The sequence below is a fragment of the Oryctolagus cuniculus genome, unplaced genomic scaffold (assembly GCF_051225735.1).
Source record: "Oryctolagus cuniculus isolate XC-2025 breed Fujian yellow rabbit unplaced genomic scaffold, ASM5122573v1 ptg000044l, whole genome shotgun sequence".
Lineage (NCBI taxonomy): Eukaryota > Metazoa > Chordata > Mammalia > Lagomorpha > Leporidae > Oryctolagus > Oryctolagus cuniculus.
This window is the reverse complement of record NW_028301709.1, coordinates 314,534-341,177: the sequence shown is the minus strand read 5'-3', so window position 1 is coordinate 341,177 and position 26,644 is coordinate 314,534. Positions and strand designations below refer to the sequence as shown.

General features: G+C 42.1%; 2 long non-coding RNA genes across 6 annotated transcripts in view; one reads left to right on the top strand and one right to left on the bottom strand.

Moving 5' to 3' along the window:
- The window catches only part of LOC149119048 (uncharacterized), a 22,708-nt gene extending 5,810 nt beyond the window's left edge, over positions 1 to 16,898 (bottom strand). For 2 of the 4 annotated variants that reach the window (XR_016228845.1, XR_016228848.1), the window contains exons 1-2: positions 16,623 to 16,898; positions 16,005 to 16,137 (exon numbers count right to left, since the gene is read on the bottom strand). This is a non-coding gene — a long non-coding RNA (uncharacterized LOC149119048). Of the gene's footprint in view, positions 1 to 9,168; positions 9,378 to 16,004; positions 16,138 to 16,543 lie in introns of those variants that run through there. The other 2 variants (XR_016228846.1, XR_016228847.1) reach the window with 2 other exon arrangements.
- On the top strand, positions 16,899 to 26,644 carry LOC149119047 (uncharacterized). Of its 2 annotated transcripts, XR_016228844.1 has the most exons (4): positions 16,899 to 17,038; positions 17,935 to 18,036; positions 18,135 to 18,301; positions 26,529 to 26,644. It is a non-coding gene; the product is annotated as an uncharacterized LOC149119047 (long non-coding RNA). The 2 variants fall into 2 exon arrangements; XR_016228843.1 differs by lacking the exon at positions 18,135 to 18,301.

Sequence of the window (26,644 nt, the reverse complement as noted above, 5' to 3'; positions counted from 1 at the left end):
AAAAAGCTAGCCCCCAAAAGACAAATACCATATGTTTTCTCTGACTGGTGGTAATTAATATATAGACAACGAAAAGCAGCATATGAGTTAAATGGACATTTTGAGATTTGAGTATTGTTCATAGCACTTTTCTGTACTCTTTGATAGAGTATACAACATATACTCATTGATATTTCTACTACTACTTGCTGAATTCTTTATTTTGTAGAGGGTTAAAGCTTGTGATTCTAAAATAAAATCAAAGCATGCAGCTGTCAAAATTAAAAGAAAATAAAATGAGAAGGAGCGAGTTGGAAATATGAGACCAAGGGAAGATAGGATAGGATGTTATCAGTTTGCTCTTCAAACTGTATATATAAATTACATGAAATTTGTTCACTTTATATGCCTTTAAAAATATAAACTTAACACTGGAAGAAAAAGACCTGAGATCAGTGTTTTCTGGATCACCACTAATAAAATTTAGTCTTCATTTATGTCTGACCATATTTAATTTCTTATTTATTTATTTTATAAGAAAATTAACATCACCCTTCCTAACAAGTCCATCCTGCTTCATCCATATCTATCAGTTCCCACGATGCTAATAATTTCTCATGAACTTAAATCCATATCATCTTAAAGAGATGCAATGTGGGGCAGGCGCTGTGGCATAGCAGATAAAGTTGCTGCCTGCAGTGCTGGCAAGCCATATGGGTGCCAGTTCAAGTTGTGGCTGCTCCACTTCTGAACCAGCTCTCTGCTATGGCCTGAGAAAGCAGTAGAAGGTGGCCCAAGTCCTTGGGGCCTTGCACACATGTGAGAGACCGGAAGAAGCTCCTAGCTTCTGATCAACACAGACCAGCCATTGCAGCCAACTGGGAGTAAACCAGCAGATGGAAGACCTCTCTGTCTGTCTGTCTCTCTTTCTCTACCTCTCCTCTATTTGTGCAACTCTTTCAAATAAATAAATGAATCTTTAAGAAAAAAGCCTGATTCATGTTATTATTTATGTGTTTTAGAGGCTTTGCAGATGTTGATTACATGTGCCATGAAAACCCATCAAAATACAAATCCTATAAGAGGCAACACACTGTGCCCTAAACTGGTAAAATCCAGTGCATGTGTTGAGAAAAACACACTAGCAATAAATTTCAAAAAGCTGTGAAATATTATAAGTGGCTGTCAAAAGCTAAAAATCTGACAATGACTCATTATCTCATTTATTTATACATAATGCTGAGAAAATCAGAAGTATTTGTTAAAACTGCTGAAATGCACTAGATTTATAATTTTTAAATGCATCTTTCCTAGATGTAATGTAGTCCTGTGCTACCTTAGAGTATCAGAAATTTAAAATGTTGGACTGGTGCTGTGGTGGAGCAGGTTAACTCCCTGGCCTGAAGCTCCAGCATCCCATATGGGGGCCGGTTCAATACTCAGCTGCTCCACTTCTGATCCTGCTCTCCACTATGACCTGGGAAAGTAGTAAAAGATGGCCCAAGCCCTTGGGCCCCTGTACCCATCTGGGAGACCTGGAACTGGCTCCTGGCTCCTGGCTTCAGATCAGCACAGCTCTAGCAGTTGCAATTAGGGAGTGAACATCAGATGGAAGACCTCTTTCTTTCTCTCTAGCTCTCCTCTCTGTCTGTAACTCGACTTGTAAATAAATAAATAAATAAATAAATCTTTAAAACAATTAAGAAATTTAAAATGTGAAAGGTTTTTAAAAAATGTATTTCTTTATTGTGAGGCAGAGTTACAGATATAGAGAGGAAGAGAAAGAGAGGTCTTCTATCGACTGGTTCACCCCTAAATGGCCAGAATGGCTGGAGCTGGGCTGATCTGAAGCCAGGTGCCAGAAGCCAGGAGTCAGCAGCTTCCTCCAGGTCTCTCACATGGGTGCAGGGGCCCAAGCACTCAGGGCATATTCCACTGTTTTCCTAGGCCATTAGCAAAGAGCTGGATTGGAAGTGCAGGAGCAGGGACTCAAACTGGTGCCCATGTGGGATGCTGGTGCTGCAGGTGGATGCTTAATCTACTATGCCACAAAGTGGGCCCAGTGAAAGGTTTTAGGAAGACATCTTTCATATAGACTAGGCTGCAATATTGCAAGGTAAGGTTTAGCTTTTATTCCCACACATCAGTATTCATCTTTTAGCAACTATAAATACTGAATATCATACATATAGACATAAATATAGGTAACTGCAGATTTTGTTGTCATTCTTTCTAATTCTCTTTTTAATGTCTGCTAATAGGCCATCTTATGGATTATTATATTGATGTTACCTGTACACAACCATCAGGCATTTCCACTGTTGAATGTGTTTATGTGTACAGGTAGTTTTGTTTGTGTGTACATGAATGCACATTTGATGGAGATAGCACTGACAGTAATACTGTGAGAACTCCTAATGCTGATTTCAAACTTTCTGTCCTCCGCAGAGATGGCTGTATTTGAAGTAGACCACAGGGCCCCTTTGCTGTTGTGGACTGAAATGTGCCTCCCTAAAACTCAAACACTGAAGTGCTAACCACCAACATGACTCTACCTGAAGAAAGTACTTTTAAGCAGATCAAATGATAGATGTTTCTGTCACATCAGAGAAGGGCTTCTGGAAAAATCAAGCCTATTAGGACCTTGATCTGATATTTTCAACCTCTACAACTATGAGAAGTAAAATTCCATGATTTACATCATATTCTCTGTGGTATTTTCTTAGCAAATTAATATATCCTCATTTCTGCCAGCATTTTCTGCTGTCATCTAGAAGGTCCTCATGATTAGCAGAGAAATATAGAAACCAAATCTGTGATTTTAGATTACCAAGTATCTACTAACACAAAAAAGATATCCCAGAAACAACCTACTGGCATCCTCCAGAACCCAGAAAAAAACAGGAATGATTCAAGTTACAGGGCAGTAGAAAAAAGTGAATAATAAAAGATCACAGCAGAAGTAAATAAGGAAGGGTTTGGTTCTGTGGTGTAGTGGGTTAAAGCCTTGACCTGCAGTGCATGCATCCCATATGTTATTGCTAGAAGACCAGGTACTCCACTTCCAATCCAGCTCCCTACTAATGCACCTGGGAAATTGGTGAAAGATGGACCATGTTCTAGGGTGCTGGCACCCACATGAGAGACTTGGAAGAAGCATCTGGCCTTGCAAATAAATAAATAAATCTTAAAAAAATAGAAGCAGTGTTAGCACTGTAGGAAAACAGACACATAGTTCAATGGAAAAGAATAGGCAGCTGAAATTTACCGACTTTTCTACAGGCAACTCCTATTTAACAAAGGAAAGAAAACAAACAGGAAAAAGAAGAATCCCTTTCGCAAATGGTTTAAAGGAAAGTGATTATCCATATGTATAAGCCTGAAAATATACCCAACACCTCATACACTATGTAAAAGCAACTCAAGGTGAATTAAAAGTCTAAATATAAAACCAAAAACTAAGTAAACATATGAGAAACTGTAAAACATTAGCAGAGACAACAGTTTGCGTAAGATTACAAAAGCACAAGTAACAAAAATAAAATATAGAAATTTGAGCATATCAAATTAAGATACATCTTCACAACAAAGTAATCAACAGAGTGAAGATACAATGGGCAGAATGGCAGGAAACATTGAAAACTCCGACTATGACTAAAGATTGATAGCCAGAACATACATATATAGAACTGGAAAAACTCCAAACAAGAAGCAAAATGTACACGTAAGAAATGGGCAATGATCAGAATAGAGGTTTCTCAGAAGAGGAAATCTCAGTGGTCAAGACATAAATGAACATGCCCAATATCACTAGCCATTAGGGAAATGCAAATCAAAACCAATAGCAGACTCCATCTGTGGGAGAAGACAATGATTGGGTTTTCATTTGTGCAACAAGTGGGTTTAGAGGACCCTGTTCACCATAAGAGGGCAGAGTCTACATGGAAGTAAAGAATCCTTAATACTTTCCTAATGGGCTTGTTAAATTCTTGACCAGTGCCTATTACCTTTGCCACAAACTTTCCAGTCTCACTACTTTCCTTCTTCTTCCTCTTCTCTGTGGCTTTCAAAAACAGTGTACCTTCTATACACGGAGGATATTTTTGTTTTGTTTTATTCCTCCTGTCTCATGATGTTCCTCTAAGGAGTCACAACCCTCCAAGTATTCATTCATTTATGCAGTCTGCAGTTTTCATGGGCTACTACATGGCAAAGTACTAGGTTAAAGGAAAGGTATAGGTCAGGAACTGAGCAAAGTTCACAATGATGAAGCCATTGGGGAAATGAACCTGATGGAAGACCTCTCTCTCTCTCTCTCTCTCTCTGCCTCTCCTTCTCTCTCTGTGTAGCTCTGATATTCAAATAAATAAATAAATCTTTAAAAACTAACTAAATAAATATACTAATAACCTGGTGGCAACACCTTTCTATCAGAACATGTGAAGCACTCAAACACAGTTTGTCCCAGAAAGTCAGCCATAGTTTTCAAATGCACATCTACTCCATTTGTGGACATCTCTGTGTGGGGTAAGGGGCACTTATTTCTTCCCCTCTTCTTTCTTACCACTCTCACAGTTATAACTTCTATCGATGCTTCCGCAGACCAGTCTCTATCAAATTGTAGAGCTAATATCCTCCCATTTCAAAAATGTCATGGGTTTAAACATAGAACCCAAAATAAGACAAGTAACTGGCCTTCTTAATTTCACAGTGTGGAATGTTAGATTCTCAGTGGATCACTGGGTAACTGTAAAGTACTGGGCAGAGAAAAAGATGTTACTTATCTGTATTTATGATGCTGTAATTCTCCACTTTATGCAAACTCAGATTAAAAGAGCTCCAGTTAGTGGGCAGCACTGTTGCATAGTGGGTAAAGCTACTGCCTGCAGTGTCAGCATCCTATATGGGTGCCGGTTGGGATCCTGGCTGCTGCACTTCCCATCCAGCTCTCTGCTGTGGCCTGGGAAAACAGTAGAAGATGGCCCAAATCCCTCATCTCCTGCACCCACCTATGAGACCTGGACAAAGCTCCTGGCTTCTGGTTGTGGATCCAAACAGCTCCAGCCATCTATCTCTGTTTCTGCCACTCTGTAACTCTGCCTTTAAAATAAATAAATAATTATTTAAAAAAAACAGCTTCATCCCAGAAGAAGCTCCTGGATACTTGCTTCAGACTGGCACAGCTCCAACTGTTGCTACCATTTGGGGAGTGAACCATCCGATGGAAGACGTCTCTCTCTCTCTCTCTCTCTCTCTCTCTCTCTCTGTCTCTCTCCTCTCTCTGTGTAACTCTTTCAAATGAATAAATAAATCTTTAAAAAAGTAGTTCCAGTTATTGACAACACAGTAGACTTGCATTAATTTTAGTTCCCTTCTCACTTTGCAAAGGGATCAGTGGCAGTTAAAAACATTTGAGAGCCTTGCTAACAGGAGAAGAAATAGCTGAAGACAGAAAATGAAAAGCAGCCAAATACATCATCAAAGAAAGAGAAGTGGACCTCATCCAACACAAACCTTTAAAAGTGGATGCTCACAATTAATGAGTGAAACAGCTGCCCACTGAAATCTTATCTAGGGAGGGAAGATGTCCTCAGTTCTCTTTCTGTAAACTACTGTCATAAATCTGTCCTAATAAATCTGTCCCCAGCATCTCTTTTACAAACATACTGGACCCACTGACCATTGGAAAAGTGGCCCTAAGTCATGTAGGCTGCCATTTAAACCCACCAATGCTGTAACAGCTAAGAAATTTGAATTTGATGCTCAATTCTCAGGAAATCATTCCAGCTGAGCCTAGGGCCATTAATAGAAACTCCTTGGATCCGCCACTGTCTCTGTGCCTGTTTGAAAGAAGGCAGTTTTCCCACCCCAGGTTTCTGGAACAGCTTCAAATTCCACATTGGAAAAGTCTGATAATTAATACTTGAGAGGGATCAATGCGCAAAGCAGCTATTCACGCTTCACACTGCTCCCCACCAGGAAGATGAGGTGCAGGATGAGAGCAGTGGGGCAGATCCTTGTCAGATCCTTCTTCCCACCCCTCTGCTGCCACAGGCTCCCTGCTGAAGGCCATACAGCCCCACCCTGCAGGAACCAACAGCCCAGAAAACATCAAGAGACCAGGCCAGACTGCATTCTGAAACCACCCACAGTGGGAACCCGGCTTATTTAACTGTGGAGAGCAGGGGTCTTTCTGCCTTCTTTCCCTGTGTGTGCATGTTCCCAGAACGCTGCCCCCTCTCTCCTGTAACCACTAAATAAAGCACATTAGGGACAGTTTGGGTGAGGTTCTGCAGGAGAGAGTCCAGGCACTGGGAGCCTGGGAAGCGGAGGTGGGAGACAGAACAGACCGGGTCCCAGTCCTGACCTCAGGGGAAGCTGCCATGATCACTGGTGCCCTGGCACTCACCCTTCTCCCACACATGTCCCTGCCCCTTCCTGCATGCCAAACTTGTAGCAGAAAGTCCCTGGAATAGGTACCCATTCTTCCGGACACACAGTGAGTGAAGCGGGGAGTGCGGGGAAGAGAGTCCCTGGCACATGGGACCCACAGGAGGACAATGAAGAGGGAAGAAGCAGCAGGAGGCAGGCTCAGGGTGAGCACTCGGAAACTGCCTGGGATTGCACGTGCAGAGCAGGAGATGCAGTAAATGCCAGAGTAGGAGCAGGACAGCCCTCAGGGCTGACCCTGATCAGGGAATGAACTCCCTCTGGTCCAACTCAGACCCCCAGGGACTGGCAGTGGCATGAGCATGCTCACAGGCATTTGGAAGGCAGAATATGTCAGAGCTCCTGGGAACTTTGGGAAATGGAGTCCAGGCCGCAGCAATCCTAGAGACACCAGCTGGCCCTCGCAAAGGCTGCAGTCAGGGGTGGGTGCCCACAACCAGAGGGCCTTTGCTTTTGTTAAGTCCCTCCTTCCTTTCCTTCTCACACCAAAATCTCAGGGATCAGTTGCTGTTCCTTTCCTGCATCAAATCTGAATGAGTGACACTCACTCCTGCTAACTGACCCCAAATCCTGGCTCCCTCATAACCTCGGTCTCTTCCAGAAAAATCTTATTTACTACTTTGGCCCTAGAAATCATAAATGACTATGATAGAATGTAACTTTTAACAGAGGTGTAGAAGGCATGGTTTAATATCCAGTTTTGAGAATACAATTTTCATTTGTGTTTTATTGATGTTTATAGTTCTTTTAAGATTTATTGATTTATTTGGAAGTCAGAGTTACAGAGAAGGAGAGGCAGAGACAGAGAGAGAGAGAGAGGTTTTCCATTTGTTGGTTCAGTCCCCAATTGGCAGCAGCACCACGGCACCAACTCCTTATAGTTCTTTTCAAATCATTTTACACTGTCTTTTTATTCATCTAGTACAGAGACAGAAGAATGGACACAGAGCTAACATAGCTGAGTATTCAAGGAGACAGGTTAAGGGGTTAAATGCCTTATATCATAGCATTTATACCTTAGATTAATTCTGGGGACAGTATTATCTGGAGTTTACAAAGTAGAAACTGAATGGAAAGAGCTTAGAAAAGCATGGTGTTTTTTAATATCATTAAAAAGTCTAAGTTAAAGGCCAATCAAGGGGCCAGCATTGTGAAATAGCAGGTAAAGCTACTGCCAGCATGGACATTCCATATGGGTGGAGGTTGAGTCCTGGCTACTCTGCTTTCAATCCAACTCTCTGCTATGGCCAGGGAAAGTGGTGGAAGATGGCCCAAGTCCTTGGGCAGCTGCATCTGTGTGGGAGACCCAGAAGAAGCTCCTGGCTGCTGGCATTGGAGCTGTACAGCTCCAGCAATTGTGACCAATTGGTGGGTGAACCAAAAGATGGAAGATGTTTCTCTCTCTCTCTCTCTCTCTCCCCTTCCTCTCTGTGTAACTGTGACTTTCAAATAAATAAACAACTGTTTTTTAGAATGTCAATCAATATATAATACCTGCTTAAAGATATTTCTTTTGTCTTGTGTCTCAGTTTTTAAAATCTGATTTATCAAATGGAAAAATGTGAGAGAGATGAAGAGTACCTACAAAAATAATTTACTGTAATTATTTACTGTAATAATTTACTGTAATGATGTACTGTAATTTACGGTAATAATGTACTGTAAAGAACCACATAGGATTATAACTTGTCTAGAAAACAAAGGAGATTCAAAGTTTTTGTTTTTCATGGTTATTTGTTCTTATTTTTAATATCAAGATAGTATATAAATATTATGCACTCCTAGGTATTTGTGTGTTGTTTGATATGTTTTATTTTTAATCAGAAATTCAAAGAGATAACTGAGTAACATGGAGTTCTGTGTTTCTGATTACTTCTCTCAATTAGAGATCATGGGATTAGAGGTGGTGCTAGATTAAGAATGCTTCAATCTTTATCCACTGACTTCACACCAGCATTTACTATGTTAAACAATATTCTTGGGGTAGATGGCACTTTCTTGCCAGACTGTAGACTTCATGGGGTCTAGAAACATATTTGCTTTGACACTAAAACTCAGCATCTTGACAGTCAGTCTTTTAGTTGAATAAATACATGATACACAAAATAAATATTTCTGCCCCTCAAGAACTGCCTAAGAGAGAAGAAAATAGAAATCAATTTGATGACTCTCAGTATTAGGTGAATATATAATTTGTCATTCTGACATAAGCTTGGTCATAAAAAGGGCATATGAATAATTACACAGAGTTGAAGTGTATGAACACCTAGGGCCAAGCGGGATAAATGTTCACCCTAGCTATGTAAGGCATTCCATGTCAATAGGAGAGGAAGGAGAAAGAGGGGAGGGAGTGTAGGTGGGAAGGTGGTTACGGTGGGAAGAATCACCATGCTCATTACTTAGCAGCAAAGAGAGAATCTGTGATCATTTGTTGCTTAAGAAAGGGTGATAGGCATTATTTAATTAAAATGCAGGCATCAGTGTTCTCCTATCTCTGAAATAGGAAGTCTATAACTCAGAATTCCTTGCTGTTTCATCAAAAACAATTCAAAACAAAAACCTAATTAAGCATAAGAGGAAGTTACGCATTAGAAGTCTATTCTAATCTCTAGGAGGTTCAGGGGTTGGAAAATTCATCCAAAATCTTGCTGCAAAATGTCCCATACATTTTCCATGACCACTACCCATCAGCATAAGCTCTTTTAAAAAAGATTTATTTATTTGAAAGTCAGAGTTACAGAGAGAGAGGAGAGGCACAGAGAGAGAGAGAGAGAGAGAGAGAGAGAGAGAGAATCTTCCATCTGCTGGTTTACTCCCCAATTGGATGCAATGGGCAGAGTGAGCTGATCCAAAGCCAGGAGCTAGGAGCTTCTTCCAGGTCTCCCATGTGGTTTCAGGGGTTCAAGGATATGGGCCATCTTCTACTGCTTTCTCAGGCCATAGCACAGCTGGATGGGAAATGGAGCAGCCGGGAATCGAACCGGTGACCATATGGGATGCTGGCACTGCAGGAGGCAGCCTTACCTGCTACACCACAGCACCAGCCCCCATAAGCCCTATCTTCTGCAGAACCAGCACCCCAGACACCAGCCACCACATGGCATCCCATGGCACACTCACCCCTGGCAATGTTCTGCAGCTCCTGCTCCTCTCCACTTTCACTGCAAGAATCTGCAACTCCTTGTTTTCATGCAAGTAATTCTGATTCAGATGATGCCCCTGACACAATTGGCTGGCAAGTGCCATGGCATGTGTCCATGACCTAGCTAAATGCACAGCTGGGACATTTTAAACTTTTCACTGCCATGGTGAGACACGGACTCCATCTAATGAAGTAGGGGATTTTTCAGGGAGTCTAGAGAATCAAATATGACAAAATGACAAATCTTAACCAAAGAGTTCCATGGTACAGATGAAGAGAACCCAAAATGTATTTTTCTATCTTTTCTTTTCTGAGTTAAGTGCCTAAAAACAAAGCCAATGAGGGTTAAACAGACCCATTCTGAAAATTCCTTAACATCTTCATTTTCATCCAAATTAATATATTGCTTGAAGAAAATAAATTTTACATAAATGAAAATGCAGTACCACAGACAAGTGTACAGAACATAGGCCCTCAGTTAGCTTCAAACCATCTGGGTCCATTCATGTGTTCTTCCAGAACCCAAGCTGCAGTACAATAGAACCACAGCCTCTGACATTCCTCCTCCACCCTGATGGATCTTGGGTTTTCCTCCCACCTCCCCTCTCCTGTGAATACATCAGTAGCAGGACAAATGGAATCCAAAGATAGGCTGATGTTATTTAACATGGAATAAACATAGTGTTTTAGTCAGTACAATCCTCAATACTACAATAATAATTCCGAGTTCACTGATTATGAAAGTAAGTATATAAAATCTATTCCTAAGTAATCACACCATCGAGAGCTGAATGTAGACTTTCAGAGTGAAAGAAAGAGAGAATTGTGTAGAGATGTGTATCTCTATAATACAGATTTACCGCTGTACTTTATAGACAGTACACCATGTTTGTATTTTTTTTTTTTGCAGTCTGGCATAGTTTATTACATCCAGCTTTTCACTTTGGAAATTTTATGATTAGACACTAATATACAACAAATTTTGAATCCTTACAGACAATATAGAGCACCCTAGGCCCTCCCAAGGGCAGAAAACAGACCAAGAGCTCACAGATTGTTGCAACTGCAAGAAGCAGATGAAGATATCGTCAGAAAGATACATATTCCTGCATTGTGGCTGCTGAGCAGTTCTGCCCTTATGGATCTCATCTCTGTTTCAGATCGTTAAAGAAAGTTACATGCTTTCTGACACTTCTAAAGATTTCACTAATGAGTATCTAAGATATCTTCACTATGCTAAGAGCCTCAGAACAGCCCAAAGACTTGGGCCATCTTCTACTGCTTTCCCAGGCCATAGCAGAGAGCTGGATCAGAAGAGGAGCAGCTGGGACTAGAACCGGAACCCATATGGGATGCTGGCACTTCAGGCCAGTGCTTTAACCCACTGTGCCATAGCACTGGCCACAACATAGTATTTCCAATAGAAGAGTTGGTTAAGTCATTAACTCCTCTAAAATACAAGTTAAGTATTAGTTTTGAAACTCTGATTCATTCATTAGAACAACAAAATTTTCTCTCTTTGCTTGTGGGTATGTAAATTTTCTTCTAAGAAATTAATCATGACTTTTACATCTCAGACCCTATTATGAGTAAGTAGAGAATATTGTGGGGTCATACGCTCATTCTATCAAAGGAACATTTCTCCAATTAAAGAAAACATTATGGGCATCCCATATGGGCACTGGTTTGAGTCTTGCTGCTCCACTTCTGATCCAGCTACTTGCTATGGCCTGGGAAAGCAGTAGAAAATGGCCCAAGTGCTTGGGCCCATGCACATGCATGGGAGACCTTGAAGCTCCTGGCTCTTGGCTTCGGATGAGCCCAGCTCCAGCTGTTGCAGCCAACTGGAAAGTGAACTAGCAGATGGAAGACTTCTCTCTCTCTATGCAACTCTGCCTTTCAAATAAATAAATAAATCTTTGAAAAAAAAAAAAAAGATGTCCAAGTCTTACATCAGAGTACTGGGGTTCAGTGCCTAGCTCTGGTTCCTAACTCCAGCTTCCTGCAAATACCGATCCTATAAGGCAGCACTGATGGCTCAAGTATTCAGGTTTCTGCCCACACATGGAAGATTAAGATTGAGTTCATGGGCTGGTGCCATGGCTCACTTGGTTAATCCTCTGCCTGTAGCACCAGCATCCCATTTGGGTGCCGTGTTCTAGTCCTGGTTATTCTTCTTCCAGTCCAGCTCACTGCTGTGGCCCGGAAGGGCAGTGGAGGATGGCCCAAGTGCTTGGGCTCCTGCAACTTCATGGGAGACCAGGAAGAAGCACCTGGCTCCGGGCTTTGAATTGGCATAGTGCCAGCTGTAGTGGCCATTTGGGGAATGAACCAGCAGATGGAAGACCTTTCTTTCTGTTTTTCTCACTATCTTTATCTCTACCTGTCAAATAATTAAAAAAAAATTAAGTTCACACTCCTGGCTTCAGCCTGACCCAGTTCTGGCTGTTGCAGGCATTTTGGGGAGTAAAGTAAATCAGAGTGCATTTTCATTCTCTCTCCCTCTGCCTCCCAATTAAGTAAAAAAAATTAAAGAAACACCAACTGGACTAAAGGAAATAATATAGGTAAGTGTCCCACTTCTTTCATATGACCAACAACTAGGTACTAAAAGTTTTCAGTTTTTCCACTCACCACATCCTTTGCCCATGGGATTTAATTTCCTAGGTTTTAATTTTTCTTTTCCCTAGGTAAAATGTGACCACTTGGTGCCAGTGCTGTAGCATGAGGTAAGACACTGCCTGCAATGTGGGTATCCCATATGGGTGCTAGCTGAGTCCCAGCAGCTCCCCTTCCAATCCGGCTTCCTGCTAATGGTCCCAGAAAAGCAACAGAAGATAACTGGGGCCCTGCCACCCAATGGGACACCCAGATGAAGTTCCTGTCTTCAGTCTGGCCCAGCCCAGGCCACTGCAGCCACCTGAGGAGTACACCAGCAGATAGATAATCTGTCTCTTCCACTCTGCTACATTTTCAAATACATGCATCAACCTTCCTTTACAAAATAAAAATAAAAACCACTTAATCTGTCAAAGGTATAGAATAAAAAAGCTTACAGGACTGATAAATTCAAGATCTAAAACATCTTCATGATAGAAAACAGCAAAGCAAAGAATGATACTGAGTGGGTTTTTAAAAGCATGTATTTTGGTCCCTAAATTTCTAAACCATGAACATGATTATTACATAAATATATTTATATATTTTTAAGATTTGTTCATTTACATGAGAAAGTTCTTCCATCTGCTGGTTCACTCCCCAAATTACTGAAAACCTGGGGCTGGGCCAGGGTAAAGCAAGGAGTAGGGACCAGTGCAATGCACAGCAGATTAACACCCTGGCCTGAAGCACTGGCATCCCATAAGGGCGCTGGTTCAAGTCCCGGCTGCTCCACTGCTGATCAAGCTTTCAGCTTATGGACTGGGAAAGCAGTAGGAGATGGCCCAAGTCCTTGTACCCCTGCACCTAAGTGGGAGACCTGGAAGAAGCTCCTGGTTCCTGGCCTCAGATCAGCACAGCTCCTGCCATTGCAACAAGTTGGGGAGTAGACCGTCAGATGGAAGACCTCCCTCTCTCTCTCTCTCTCTCTCTCTCTCTGTGTGTGTGTGTGTGTGTAACTCTTTCAAATAAATAAACAAATCTTTTTAAAAAAGCCAGGGGTCAGGGAAGTATCATCCAGTTCTCTCGCTTGGGTGCAGGACCCAAGGATTTGTACCATATTCTGCTGCTTTCCCAGGTATGTTAGCAGGGAGCTGGTTCAGAAGTAGAACATGCAATTGGTTCCCATAGAGGATGCTAGTGCTGCAGATGTTGGTATAACCCATTTTGCCACAGTGCTGGCCCTGACAATTTTTAATTCCTAGGAATTAACAGGAAAGAAAGAAGTATGGCAGGATACCTTTTTTTTAAAAAAATTATTTTATTTATTTGAAAAAGTTATATAGAGAGGTAGAGAGTGAGGTAGAGAGAGAGAGAGAGAGAGAGAGAGAGAGAGAGAGAGAGAGAATCTTCTGTCTGCTGGTTCACTGCCCAAATGGCTACAATGGACAGAGCTGAGCTGATCTGAAGCCAGGAGCCAGGAGCTTCTTCTGGGTCTCCCACATGAGCAAAATGGTCCTTGGGCCATCCTCTACTGTTTTCCCAGGTGCATTAGCAAGAGGCTGGACTGGAGGTGGAGCAGCTGGAACTCTACCAGCACTCATATGGGATGCCTGTATTTCAGGCCAGGGCTTTAACCTGATGTGCCACAGTGCTGGCTCCAACAGGTGACCTTTTACTCTCAATAATCTCTTCTTGGTATTGGCAGCAGTTTGTAATTTTTTGTTTATTTGCCTTCTTCTTAATCTATATTTTTAAAAAATTACAAAAGGTTCCAGCACCCTGAGAACCTCCATCACAAGGGCATACAATCAGATGTTTGTCCAGAAAAGGGTGGTGTAGATGCAAGGTGGAAAATGCAAGGTGAGTTGATTCATCTTTCTCAGGCTGTGGTTTCCATGGGCAACTTTTACAACCAACTGCCTTATTCGTTCCTCTTCCACAGAGTGGAACACATGTTAAGTCATCCTATTTAGCCAAAAGTCAGTGGCAGCACTCAAATATGTCATCAATCCAGGGCCAGCATTGTGGCACAAAGGAGTAAGTTGCCAACTGCAACAGCAGGATGCCTTATGGCACTGCTTTGAGACTCACTTCCTTCACTTCTCATCCAGCTCTTTGCTTGGGAAAGGAGCAAAGATTGCCCAAGAGTTTGGGTTCCTGCACCCACATGGGGGACTGGCTTCAGCCTGGCTCAGCCCCAGCTATTGTGGCCATCTGGAAGTGAGCCAGCAGATGAAAGATAGATCTCTCTCTCTCTCTCTCTCTCTTCCTTTTACCTAAACATACATTACATAAATAAATGAAAATGCATCAATATAGCAACTTGTTGAGGAAAAGTCTTCCAATTATTGCAGGTATTGTCTCAATGTATAAAAATATTCAGACACAAAAATTATAAACTGGTTTATATTTATATTTCTCAACCACATACTTTTCAGAAAAAATTGCCTGCCACTCAGCATCAGGTATCAGTCTGAAAGCATTCATTAAAAAATCAAGTTATTTTACTAAACACAAAAACCTCTAGTATAGACTGCATATAAACCAATGGCTTCCATGGGTATACACAGATTGATTTTTGTTAATTTACAGGGATCACTGCAATTCCCTGGCATGGAGCTGTCTGAAGAGTTTAAACACTGATGGTTGTGGCATTATTTCTGATATTTGCTTATTATCCAGAGTGAATTTATTAAATATCTATCATGAACTCCACACTCTCTATATAAATCTATTTCAAATATGTTGATATTTATGGTACTTACACACTTACTAACTGAGCTAATCCTCCTAACTTCTCTCTGGAATAGCTATGCCTTTGACATTGCCTTTTTTCACACATATGGAAATGCATAATATGCTTCTGTATGGTACTTCAGAATTTATAAAAGGCTTTTCAGGTAAGATTTACATAGCATCATGTGAAAGTGTCCAAAGGACACAGTCTTCTCATTACAGAGGGGAGAGGTATGAAGTGACTCTCTGAACAGTTACTCAGATTCTGTCAGTCAGGTTCAGAATCTTATTAGGTATCAGATACACATCTAGATTTTTTTCCCTACTGTCTCTTTGTCAGAATTCCCAGCCTATGAGTGAACTTCAGTCTGAATGAATGCTATTATTCAAGGTTCTAAGTGAAAAAATTACTGAGGTTTGTATTGGTGAGGAAAGCATGTGTCTAAATGTTACTTGTATTTAATAATAAGTATTGAATCACATGAAACTGAATATAAGATTATGCAAATTTTAAGATGAAGAGCATATATTTAAAACCGCATTCTTACATTTTGCAAATGTGTTGAAACACCTTACTGCAGCATGCGTTTGGCATAGTGGTAAAGCCTTCCACATCCCAGTCAGAATGCCCAGGCCTCAAGCCCTAGCCCTGCTTCTGCTTCTGGCTTCCTGCTAACAGAACCCTGGGAGGCAGCAGCTGATGGTTCAAGTACTTGAGTCCCTGCCACCTGTGTGGAGACCCATGCTGAGTTCCTGGCTTCAGCCTGACCCAGCTCTGGTTGGTGCAGACATTTGAGGAATGAGCAATAAATGGAAGGGCTCTCTCTGCCTTGCAAATAAACAAAAATAACTATACAGACCTTTTCTTAAGGTGTCTTGTTCACTTCTAAATAATTTCCCTTTTCACAGTAAAATACCTAACTGTCCTCTTTAGTAACAGTGCATGTTTTGCTCTCCATGTTCACTCCTGAGCTCCAAGTACTGGCAGCTCACCCTAGTAAACTGACTGGTTCCAAGTTCAAGTACTCATCTCCCATATTCTTTTGGTGGGTCTACTGGAAAGAAAGGAGAGTATCTACAGTAATTAATATCTTACTGTTGCTCTTGCTGTCCACCTGCAGGCCTGAAGGATGACCACCTGAATACACACTGTGATGTTCTGGACGTAGTTTCCAAACTTCAGTCACTTTGCAGCGGAGGGACTCTGTCCTCGTCAATCACCTGAAAGCCTGCAGGAGTAGGGAGAAGCTGTGTTTGAAGAATTCACAAATACAGTGCATTGAAGCCAACCACTACCACCCCCACCACACCCCTACTTCAGGGTTCTGGCAAATCCCAAACCAGGAGTTTGGGACCAGGAGTGGTTCAGGAGGTGACCTCGACTCCTTACTCTGAACAGCTCCAAAGTGCCTGGTGCACCCAGCGGGAGCTCAGCGCCTTGACCTCCCATCCTCCTGCCCTTGCCACCAGGATGCCCAGCTCCCAGAGCCTCCAGGAGGCCTGCAGCAGACCCGCAGGTTCAGGCGCACTGGGTTGTGCATCCAGAGCTAACCCAAAATACAGGCCCAGCTCAAGTGTCACCTCCCCACAAAGTCTCTGTCTCCTACTCCCTCCCAGAAGGGCGCAGGCCAGCACCTGGCACTGGGAATCACCGCATTTGCGGTAAACCTGCTCTCCCATGAAGGAAGGTGCCCCTGTGGGAACCCCACTCCACCTGTGAGCAGGGCTGGGGAAGAAGGCTGAGCCAGCCTCCACCCTGGGACTGCAGCCTGGGAAAGTCCAGGGCCCCAGCACCCTTGCTGAGCATGGAGTCTCCCTAAGTGTGCTCTGAGCCAGGGCCTCAGCCGTCAGCAGCTCCCTTGCTTCCAGAATCTGCTGCAGGGCAGCTCAGGCTCAGCCAATTGGAGGGCTTCGGGCCAATCCTCGCTTCCCTGGGGCAGGACCAGCGCTGCCAGAACACCAAACGCTGGGCTGATTATAAAGGTGGTGGTCATTGGTGGGCAGCTTGTAGTTGCAGTGTGTGCGGTTGACGTGTGTGCTGTTAGGTTCTTGTCCATTTTGTACCTTGGGGCTAGAATGCAGGTGATGGCCCGAGAGTCAGGAGGGGCAGGAGAAGAAGAGACAGACCTGGTGAGTGCGACCTTCCACCTCTCGCGCCAGCTGAGGCTTGCAGCACGTGCTGCAATTGGGGAAGCAATGAAGGCCGAGTCTCAGCAGGACAACCTAGTGCACAGTGCTTATTTGCTCACTGATGCAGCATCTATGTGGTCTGCATTGGCAGTCAGAAGGAAGGGTTTGGTAGGAGGGTGCTGGAGATGCACTGGGCCCTCATGCAGCTGCCTGCTGTAGGCATCCAGGGCAGCAGAGTCCTGCGGGGTCCCTAGAGATCCTGGCCATGCTGTGCCTCCATCATCCACCCTCCTGCACTGATGCTGGGGACAGTGCTTCTGCGGTTCATATCTCATTGGAATCCATGGTCATTTTCTCATGATGGGCTGATCTCACACAGTGACAATCATGGAACAAATCACTGTTCTGTGGCATCTGCCTCCCAGGAGCATTGCAGGTGGACAGGGGGAAACGGGTGACTGGTGGCACCTCCTGTGCATGGTCTCTGTCCCATCCTGGACCGAAGGTGGAAAGGGAAGGAGAGGAGCTGGCTCAAAGCAGTCCCGCTGCGGGTTCCATCAGGAGCAAAATGTCTCCCGATTGCGGTTAACCTTGCAGAGAAACTGTCTCCTTTTGTGGGCAAGAGACAGCATCTGCTTTATTAGCTGTGCAGTGTATTGATAATTAAAATTTGGGCATCCCTCTCTATAGTCCTCACAGCATAGTTACATTCTGAGGAACTGATGAAACTGCTCAGTACTTCGGGGCTGAGTGTAATATTAGGTGGGCAAGCCTGTTGTTGGCTTTTGGTTTATAGCTATTGGGCAACTTTATTTGGTAAAAATGCATTCAGGCTCAGTAGTGTATTCAAGGATGACCACTTAGTGAATTGTCTTTTTTTTTTTTTTTTTTGGAAGAATAAGAGTATTGAAGACTGGGTTGAGCTACCTATGGCAAAACTCCACCATTCCTGGGAAGGCCACAATTGGCAAGAAAAGCAGGTAGCAAGCTTTCATCAAGTAAGTTGAGATTCCTGTGTTTGCAATCTGAAGAGCTCACTGCTGAGCTGGGAGGGGAACTGCTCTGAGCACAACTCATTAGAGAACTGCTCTTGCAGACCTTCCCCGAAGGAAGCACTGTTGTGGTCAGAAGCATTCCAGGAGCTGCTGGCCAGCAATTGTGAATTAGGCTTGAATTGAATCCATTGCAAGTATCACAAGAGTGCAGAAAGGCTGTGTCCTCAAATCAGCAGCTCACCAGACAGAATTTGACTTAACCTAGAAGGTCTGTTTATCTCTGTTTATTTCTTTTTTTTTTTAACTTTTATTTAATGAATATAAATTTCCAAAGTACGATTTATGGATTACAATGGGTTCCCCCACATACCGTCCCTCCCACCCACTACCCTCCCCTTTCCCACTCCCTCTCCCCTTCCATTCACATCAAGATTCATTTTCGATTATCTTAATATACAGAAGATCAGCTTAGTATACATTAAGTAAGGATTTCAACAGTTTGCTCTCACACAGAAACATAAAGTGAAAAATAATAGATGATTTTTTTATTTTTTATTTTTTTAATTTTTTTTTTATCTTTTATTTAATGAATATAAATTTCCAAAGTACGACACATGGGTTACAATGGCTTCCCCTCCCATACCGTCCCTCCCACCAACAACCCTCCCCTTTCCCACTCCCTCTCCCCTTCCATTCACATCAAGATTCATTTTCGATTATCTTAATATACAGAAGATCAGCTTAGTATACCTTAAGTAAGTATTTCAACAGTTTGCTCCCACTCAGAAACATAAAGTGAAAAATAATAGATGATTTTAGCCGGCGCCGTGGCTCAATAGGCTAATCCTCCACCTTGCGGCGCCGGCACACCGGGTTCTAGTCCCGGTTGGGGCGCCGGATTCTGTCCCGGTTGCCCCTCTTCCAGGCCAGCTCTCTGCTATGGCCAGGGAGTGCAGTGGAGGATGGCCCAGGTGCTTGGGCCCTGCACCCCATGGGAGACCAGGAAAAGCACCTGGCTCCTGGCTCCTGCCAGGATCAGCGCGGTGCGCCGGCTGCAGCGGCGGCCATTGGAGGGTGAACCAACGGCAAAGGAAGACCTTTCTCTCTCTGTCTCTCTCTCTCACTGTCCACTCTGCCTGTCAAAAAAAAAAAAAAAATAATAGATGATTTTTTTTAAATGATGATGAAATCAGATCAGACCTATTGTCATGTTTAATCCCAGTGAGAGTCAAGTTGGGAATTGAAAATTTCTTTCTTTTTTTTTTTTTTTTTTTTTTACAGAAGATCAGTTTAGTGTACATTAAGTAAAGATTTCAGTCGTTTGCACCCCCATAGAAACACAAAGTGAAATATACTGTTTGAGTACTCGTTGTAGCATTAAGCCTCAGTGTACAGCACGTTAAGGACCGAGATCCTACATGAGGAGTAAGTGCACAGTGACTCCTGTTGTTGACTTTACCAATTGACACTCCTGTTTATGGCATCAGTAATCTCCCTATGCACCAGTTATGAGTTTCCAAGGCTATGGAAGCCCCTTGAGTTCTCCGACTCTTATCTTGTTTAGACACGGTCATAGTAAAAGTGGAGGTTCTCTCCTCCCTTCAGAGAAAGGCACCTCCCTCTTTGAAGACCTGTTCTTTCCACTGGGATCTCACTCACAGAGATCTTTTTGCCAGAGTGTCTTGGCTTTCCATGCCTGAAATACTCTCATGGGCTTTTCAGCCAGATCCGAGTGCCTTTAAGGCTGATTCTGAGGCCAGAGTGCTATTTAGGACATCCGCCATTCTATGAGTCTGCTGAGTATCTCACTTCCCATGTTGGATCACTCTCCCCTTTATTTATTCTATCGGTTGGTGTTAGCAGATACTAGACTTGTTTATGTGCTCCCTTTGACTCTTAGTCCTTTCATTATGATCAATTGTGAACTGAAATTGATCACTTGGAGTAGTGAGATGGCATTGGCACATGCCACCTTGATGGGATTGAATTGGAATCCCCTGGTATGTTTCCAACTCTACCAATTGGGGCAAGTCAGCCCGAGCATGTCCCAAATTATACATCTCTTCCCTCTCTTATTCCCACTCTTATGTTTAACAGGGATCACATTTCAGTTAATTTTCAACACTTAAGAATAACTGTGTGATAATTACAGAATTAAACCAGTCATATTAAGTAGAACAGACAAAAAAAATACTATGAGGGATAATGTATTAAGTTGTCCATTAGCAGTCAGAGCTATGCTGATCAAGTCACCATTTCTCATAGTGTCCATTTCACTTCAGGAGGTTTCCTTTTTGGTGTTGAGTCAGTTGTCACCGATCAGGGAGAACATATGGTATTTGTCCCGTTGGGACTGGCTTACTTCACTCAGCATGATGTGTTCCAGATTCCTCCATTTTGTTGCAAATGACTGGATTTCGTTGTTTCTTACTGCGGTATAGTACTCTAAAGAATACATATCCCATAATTTCTTTATCCAGTCTACCGTTGATGGGCATTTAGGTTGGTTCCAGGTCTTGGCTATTGTGAATTGTGCTGCAATAAACATTAGGGTGCAGACCGCTTTTTTGTTTATCAATTTAAACTCCTTTGGGTAAATTCCAAGGAGTGGGATGGCTGGGTCGAATGGTAGGGTTATATTCAGGTTTCTGAGGAATCTCCAGACTGATTTCCATAGTGGCTTGACCAGTTTGCATTCCCACCAACAGTGGGTTAGTGTCCCTTTTTCCCCACATCCTCGCCAGCATCTGTTGTTGGTAGATTTCTGTATGTGAGCCATTCTAACCGGGGTGAGGTGAAACCTCATTGTGGTTTTGATTTGCATTTCCCTGATTGCTAGTGACCTTGAACATTTTTTCATGTGCCTGTTGGCCATTTGGATTTCCTCTTTTGAAAAATGTCTATTGAAGTCCTTGGCCCATCTCTTAAGTGGGTTGTTGGTTTTGTTTTTGTGGAGTTTCTTGATCTCTTTGTAGATTCTGGTTATTAACCCTTTATCTGTTGCATAGTTTGCAAATATTTTTTCCCATTCTGTCGGTTGTCTCTTCACTCTCCTGACTGTTTCTTTTGCAGTACAGAAACTTCTCAATTTGATGCAATCCCAATAGTTGATTTTGGCTTTGACTGTCTGTGCCTCCCGGGTCTTTTCCAGAAATTCTTTGCCTGTGCCAATATCTTGAAGGGTTTCTCCAATGTTCTCTAATAACTTAATGGTGTCAGGACGAAGATTTAGGTCTTTAATCCACGTTGAGTGGATTTTTGTGTAAGGTGTAAGGTAGGGGTCTTGCTTCATGATTCTGCACGTGGAAATCCAGTTTTCCCAGCACCATTTATTGAATAGACTGTCCTTGCTCCAGGAATTAGTTTTAGATCCTTGATCAAATATAAGTTGGCTGTAGATGTTTGGGTTGATTTCTGGTGTTTCAATTCTGTTCCATTGGTCTATCCATCTGTTTCTGTACCAGTACCATGCTGTTTTGATTACAACTGCCCTGTAGTATGTCCTGAAGTCTGGTATTGTGATGCCTCCGGCTTTGTTTTTGTTGTACAAGATTGCTTTAGCTATTCGAGGTCTCTTGTGCCTCCATATGAATTTCAGCATAATTTTTTCTAGATCTGCGAAGAATGTCTTTGGTATCTTGATTGGGATTGCATTGAATCTATAAATTGCTTTTGGGAGAATGGACATTTTGATGATGTTGATTCTTCCAATCCATGAGCATGGAAGATTTTTCCATTTTTTGGTATCCTCTTCTATTTCTTTCTTTAAGGTTTTGTAATTTTCATCGTAGAGATCTTTAACGTCCTTGGTTAAGTTTATTCCAAGGTATTTGATTGTTTTTGTAGCTATTGTGAATGGGATTGACCTTAGCAGCTCTTTCTCAGTCATGGCATTGCTTGTGTATACAAAGGCTGTTGATTTTTGTGCATTGATTTTATATCCTGCCACTTTGCCAAACTCCTCTATGAGTTCCAATAGTCTCTTAGTAGAGTTCTTTGGATCCTCTAAGTACAGAATCATATCGTCTGCAAAGAGGGATAGTTTGACTTCTTCCTTCTTGATTTGTATTCCTTTGATTTCTTTTTCTTGTCTGATGGCTCTGGCTAAAACTTCCAGAACTATGTTAAATAGCAGTGGTGAGAGTGGGCATCCCTGCCTGGTGCCAGATTTCAGTGGAAATGCTTCCAACTTTTCCCCATTCAATAGGATGCTGGCTGTGGGTTTTTTATAAATTGCTTTGATTATATTGAGGAATGTTCCTTCTATACCCAATTTGCTTAGAGTTTTCATCATGAAAGGGTGTTGAATTTTATCAAATGCTTTCTCTGCATCAATTGAGATAATCATATGGTTTTTCTTCTGCAGTCTGTTAATGTGGTGAATCACATTGATTGATTTGCGAATGTTGAACCATCCCTGCATACCAGGGATGAATCCCACTTGGTCTGGGTGGATGATTTTCCTGATGTGTTGTTGTATTCTATTGGCCAGAATTTTATTGAGGATTTTTGCGTCTATGTTCATCAGGGATATTGGTCTGTAATTTTCTTTCAGTGCTGCATCTTTCTCTGGCTTAGGGATTAAGGTGATGCTGGCTTCATAGAAAGAATTTGGGAGGATTCCCTCTTTTTCGATTGTTCTGAATAGTTTGAGAAGAAATGGGATTAGTTCTTCTTTAAATGTCTGGTAGAATTCAGCGGTGAATCCATCTGGTCCTGGGCTTTTCTTTGTTGGGAGGGCCTTTATTACTGTTTCAATTTCTGTTTCAGTTATGGGTCTATTTAGGTTTTCGATGTCTTCATGGTTCAATTTAGGTAGGTTGCATGTGTCCAGGAATCTATCCATTTCTGATAGGTTTTCCTGTTTGCTGGCGTACAGGTCCTTGTAGTAATTTCTGATGATTCTTTTTATTTCTGTGGTGTCTGTTGTTACGTTTCCTTTTTCATCTCTGATTTTATTGATTTGGGTCTTTTCTCTTCTTTTTTTAGTTAGTTGGGCCAATGGGGTGTCAATTTTGTTTATTTTTTCAAAAAACCAGCTTCTCGCTTGGCTGATTTTTTGTAATGTTTTTTTGGATTCAATCCTATTAATTTCTTCTCTGGTTTTAATTATTTCTCTTCTCCTACTAGATTTGGGTTTGGTTTGCTGCAGTTTTTCTAGGTCCTTGAGGTGCGCTGAAAGCTCATTTATTTGGTACCTTTCCAATTTCTTGGTATAGGCACCTACTGCTATAAATTTGCCTCTCAATACTGCTTTTGCTGTATCCCATAAGTTTTGATATGTTGTGTTGTTGTCTTCATTTACTTCCAGAAAGTTTTTGATTTCTCTTTTGATTTCTTGAATGACCCAGTGTTCATTCAGGAGCATGTTGTTCAGTCTCCATGTGTTTGCATACTTTCTGGGGTTTCCTGAGTTGCTAATTTCCAGCTTCATCCCGCTGTGGTCTGAGAAGCTGCATGGTATGATTCTAATTCTTTTAAATTTGCTGAGACTTGCTTTATGGCCTAGTATGTGGTCAATCCTAGAGAAGGTTCCATGCGCTGCTGAGAAGAATGTGAAGTCTGTAGATGTAGGGTTGAAAGTTCTGTATATATCTGTTAGATCCATTTGGGCTATAGTGTCATTTAAATCTGCTGTTTCCTTGTTGATCTTCTGTCCGGATGATCTGTCTATTTCTGAGAGTGGAGTATTGAAGTCCCCCAGTACTATTGTATTGGAATCTAAATCTCCCTTTAAGTCCCTTAACATATCTTTTAAATAGACCGGTGCCCTGTAATTAGGTGCATATACATTTATAATAGTTACATCTTCCTGTTGAATTGAACCCTTAATCATTATATAGTGTCCCTCTTTGTCTCTCTTAACAGTTTTTGTATTAAAGTTTATTTTGTCTGATATTAATATGGCTACACCTGCTTTTTTTTGATTTCTGTTGGCATGGAATATCTTTTTCCAACCTTTCACTTTCAGTCTGCATGCCTCTTTGTTAGAGAGATGTGTTTCTTGTAGGCAACAAATAGTTGGGTTGTGTTCTGTGAGCCAGTCAGCTAAACGGTGTCTTTTAACTGAAGAATTCAGACCATTAATGTTCAATGTGACTATTGATACGTAGTGACTTTGCCCTGCCATTTTCCCGGAAATATTTTCTAGTATATGCTTTGAGCTTCCCATGCTCTTTTACTGGTAGGTGTTCTTCCTTTCCCTTCTTTCTTTCATATTGATGGCCGTGTTTCTGTGTTTCTGAGTGTAGCACATCTTTAAGTATCTTTTGCAGGGCCGGAGGAGTGGCCACAAAGTCTTTCAATTTCTGTTTGCTATGAAAGGTCTTTATTTCACCTTCATTCACAAATGAGAGCTTGGCAGGATATAATATTCTGGGCTGGCAATTTTTCTCTCTTAGCACCTGTGCTATGTCTCGCCATTCCCTCCTAGCTTGTAGGGTTTCTGATGAGAAGTCAGCTGTGAGTCTGATTGGAGATCCTCTGAGAGTAATCTGACGTTTCTCTCTTGCACATTTTAGGATCTTTTCTTTATGTTTCACTGTGGTAAGTTTAATTACCACGTGTCGTGGTGAGGATCTCTTTTGGTCATGTTTATTGGGGGTTCTATGAGCTTCCTGTACTAGGATATCTCTGTCCTTCTCCAAACCTGGAAAGTTCTCTGCTAGTATCTCACTAAAAAGGCCTTCCAATCCTTTCTCTCTCTCCATGCCTTCAGGAACTCCTAGAACTCGAATGTTGGTTTTTTTGATAGTATCCTGTAGATTCCCAACAATATTTTTTAGGTTTCTAATTTCCTCTTCTTTTCTTTGGTTTGACTGTATGTTTTCCTGTGCTCTATCTTCTAAGTCCGATATTCTCTCTTCTGCTTCACCCATTCTGTTTTTAAGGTTTTCTAATGTGTTTGTCATTTGATCTATTGAGCTCTTTATTTCATTTTGATTTCTCTTCACTATAACACTTTCCTGTTCTACTAGTTTCTGAGTTTCATTTTGACTCTTCCTTAAAATTTCGTTTTCACGAGAGAGATTTTCAATCTTGTCCATTAAGGATTTCTGTAGTTCAAGGATTTGCTTTTGAAAACTTCTAAATGTTCTTATCATAAATTTTTTGAAATCTGTATCTTGCATTTCTTCTATCTCATCATCTTCATACTCTTGGCTTGGGGTGTTTTGCTTATTTGGAGGCATCATAGTGTCATCGTTGATCTTGCTCCCTCTATTTCTGTGTTTGTTACTCGGCATAGTTAATTCTTCTTGCTTCACTGTGCGTTTTTTTTTTCTTTTTTTTTTTTTTTTTATTTATACTGTGTCCGTGTTAAGTGGACTGCCTGCTGTTGGAGGAGCCTTGGAGGCTTGAGATGGGTGCGGCCTGAGAGCTCTGCCTGGTTCTTCCAGGATAAGGGTGTGCAAAGGTGACACCCTCAGGTTATGTGTGGTAAATCTCTCTCTTTTTATTTATTTATTTATTTTATTTATTCAGGGGGTAAGTAACACCGCAGGGCACGGCTGTGCAGAATTGATGGTATTTAGCTTCCAGTCTTTGGCTCCTCTGGACTCCCACTGGGTTGCCTAGGCTACTGAATTGTAGTGACTCAGTTCCTTAGCTCTCCCCCATTGATATGTAAAACCAGAGCGCAGGCCTGCTCTTTGTCTCTTGGGGATTCTAGCCTTGCCGCCTTGTAACCTTTGCAAGGTTAGGGGGAAGAGAAACCCCGAAGCTTTTTTTTTCCTTCTTTCCGGTAGTGAGTTTGCTGCACTTTCCGGCCCCCCTCTAGATTCTGACCCCCGTTTCCCCACCAATGTCTCGGGTTATTGAGCTCACCTCCCCTTCCAGCGCCGATGTGTGGAGCGTCCCAAGTCTCCCCGCTGTTGTCTGTGTGGCATGCACTCCCCTTGGAGCACTGGGGCTTCTGCGGCTCCGTCCCGCGACTTGGCTTCCGCACGGTGGGCGACCTTGTTCTCCCAGTAGGTCCTCCGATTCACGATTCCCGTGCAATTTTTTCCTGGTTCTTTTTTCTGCGGCTACCGTAACTCCCCTTTTATTAAACTAAATTTTCCCGGACTATCGGTGTGCGCCCTCACTATTCCCTATCTCTGTTTATTTCTCAGCATATTCACACCAGGTGGGGAAGATAAATCAGCCTTAAGCTCTGTAATGGCAGTGCTCTTGGTTGAGGCTGAGGATGCTTTTCATTGCATGCAGTGTTTGCAAGAGACTTAGTTCCCTGAGGATTTATGCCTCTCCTGTAAATACATTTTTGGCATTAAAACAAACTGAAGTGTTTCTGTTTTAGTAGTATGGAACCAACTTAAGTATTTTGCCTACAGGCATCTTTGTCTTTAAAGAGCTAAATCCGCAGGATTACAGGATTGAGTAAAAACGAGAATAGCTAATCCTAGTACTAGAAAAGCACAAGGGATTATTTGATCATTAGCTTCCTCATATTCCTCATGTTTCTTTTTATTTTTCTACCTTCTCTTCCCTACCTACAGATGCTCTGGCTGTATTGGAGGCTTTTCTAAAAACTGAATTCTGTGAAGAAGAAAATATAGGCTACTGGATGGCTTGTGAAAACTTCCAAAAAAAAAAAAATCCACCCACCCCAGAA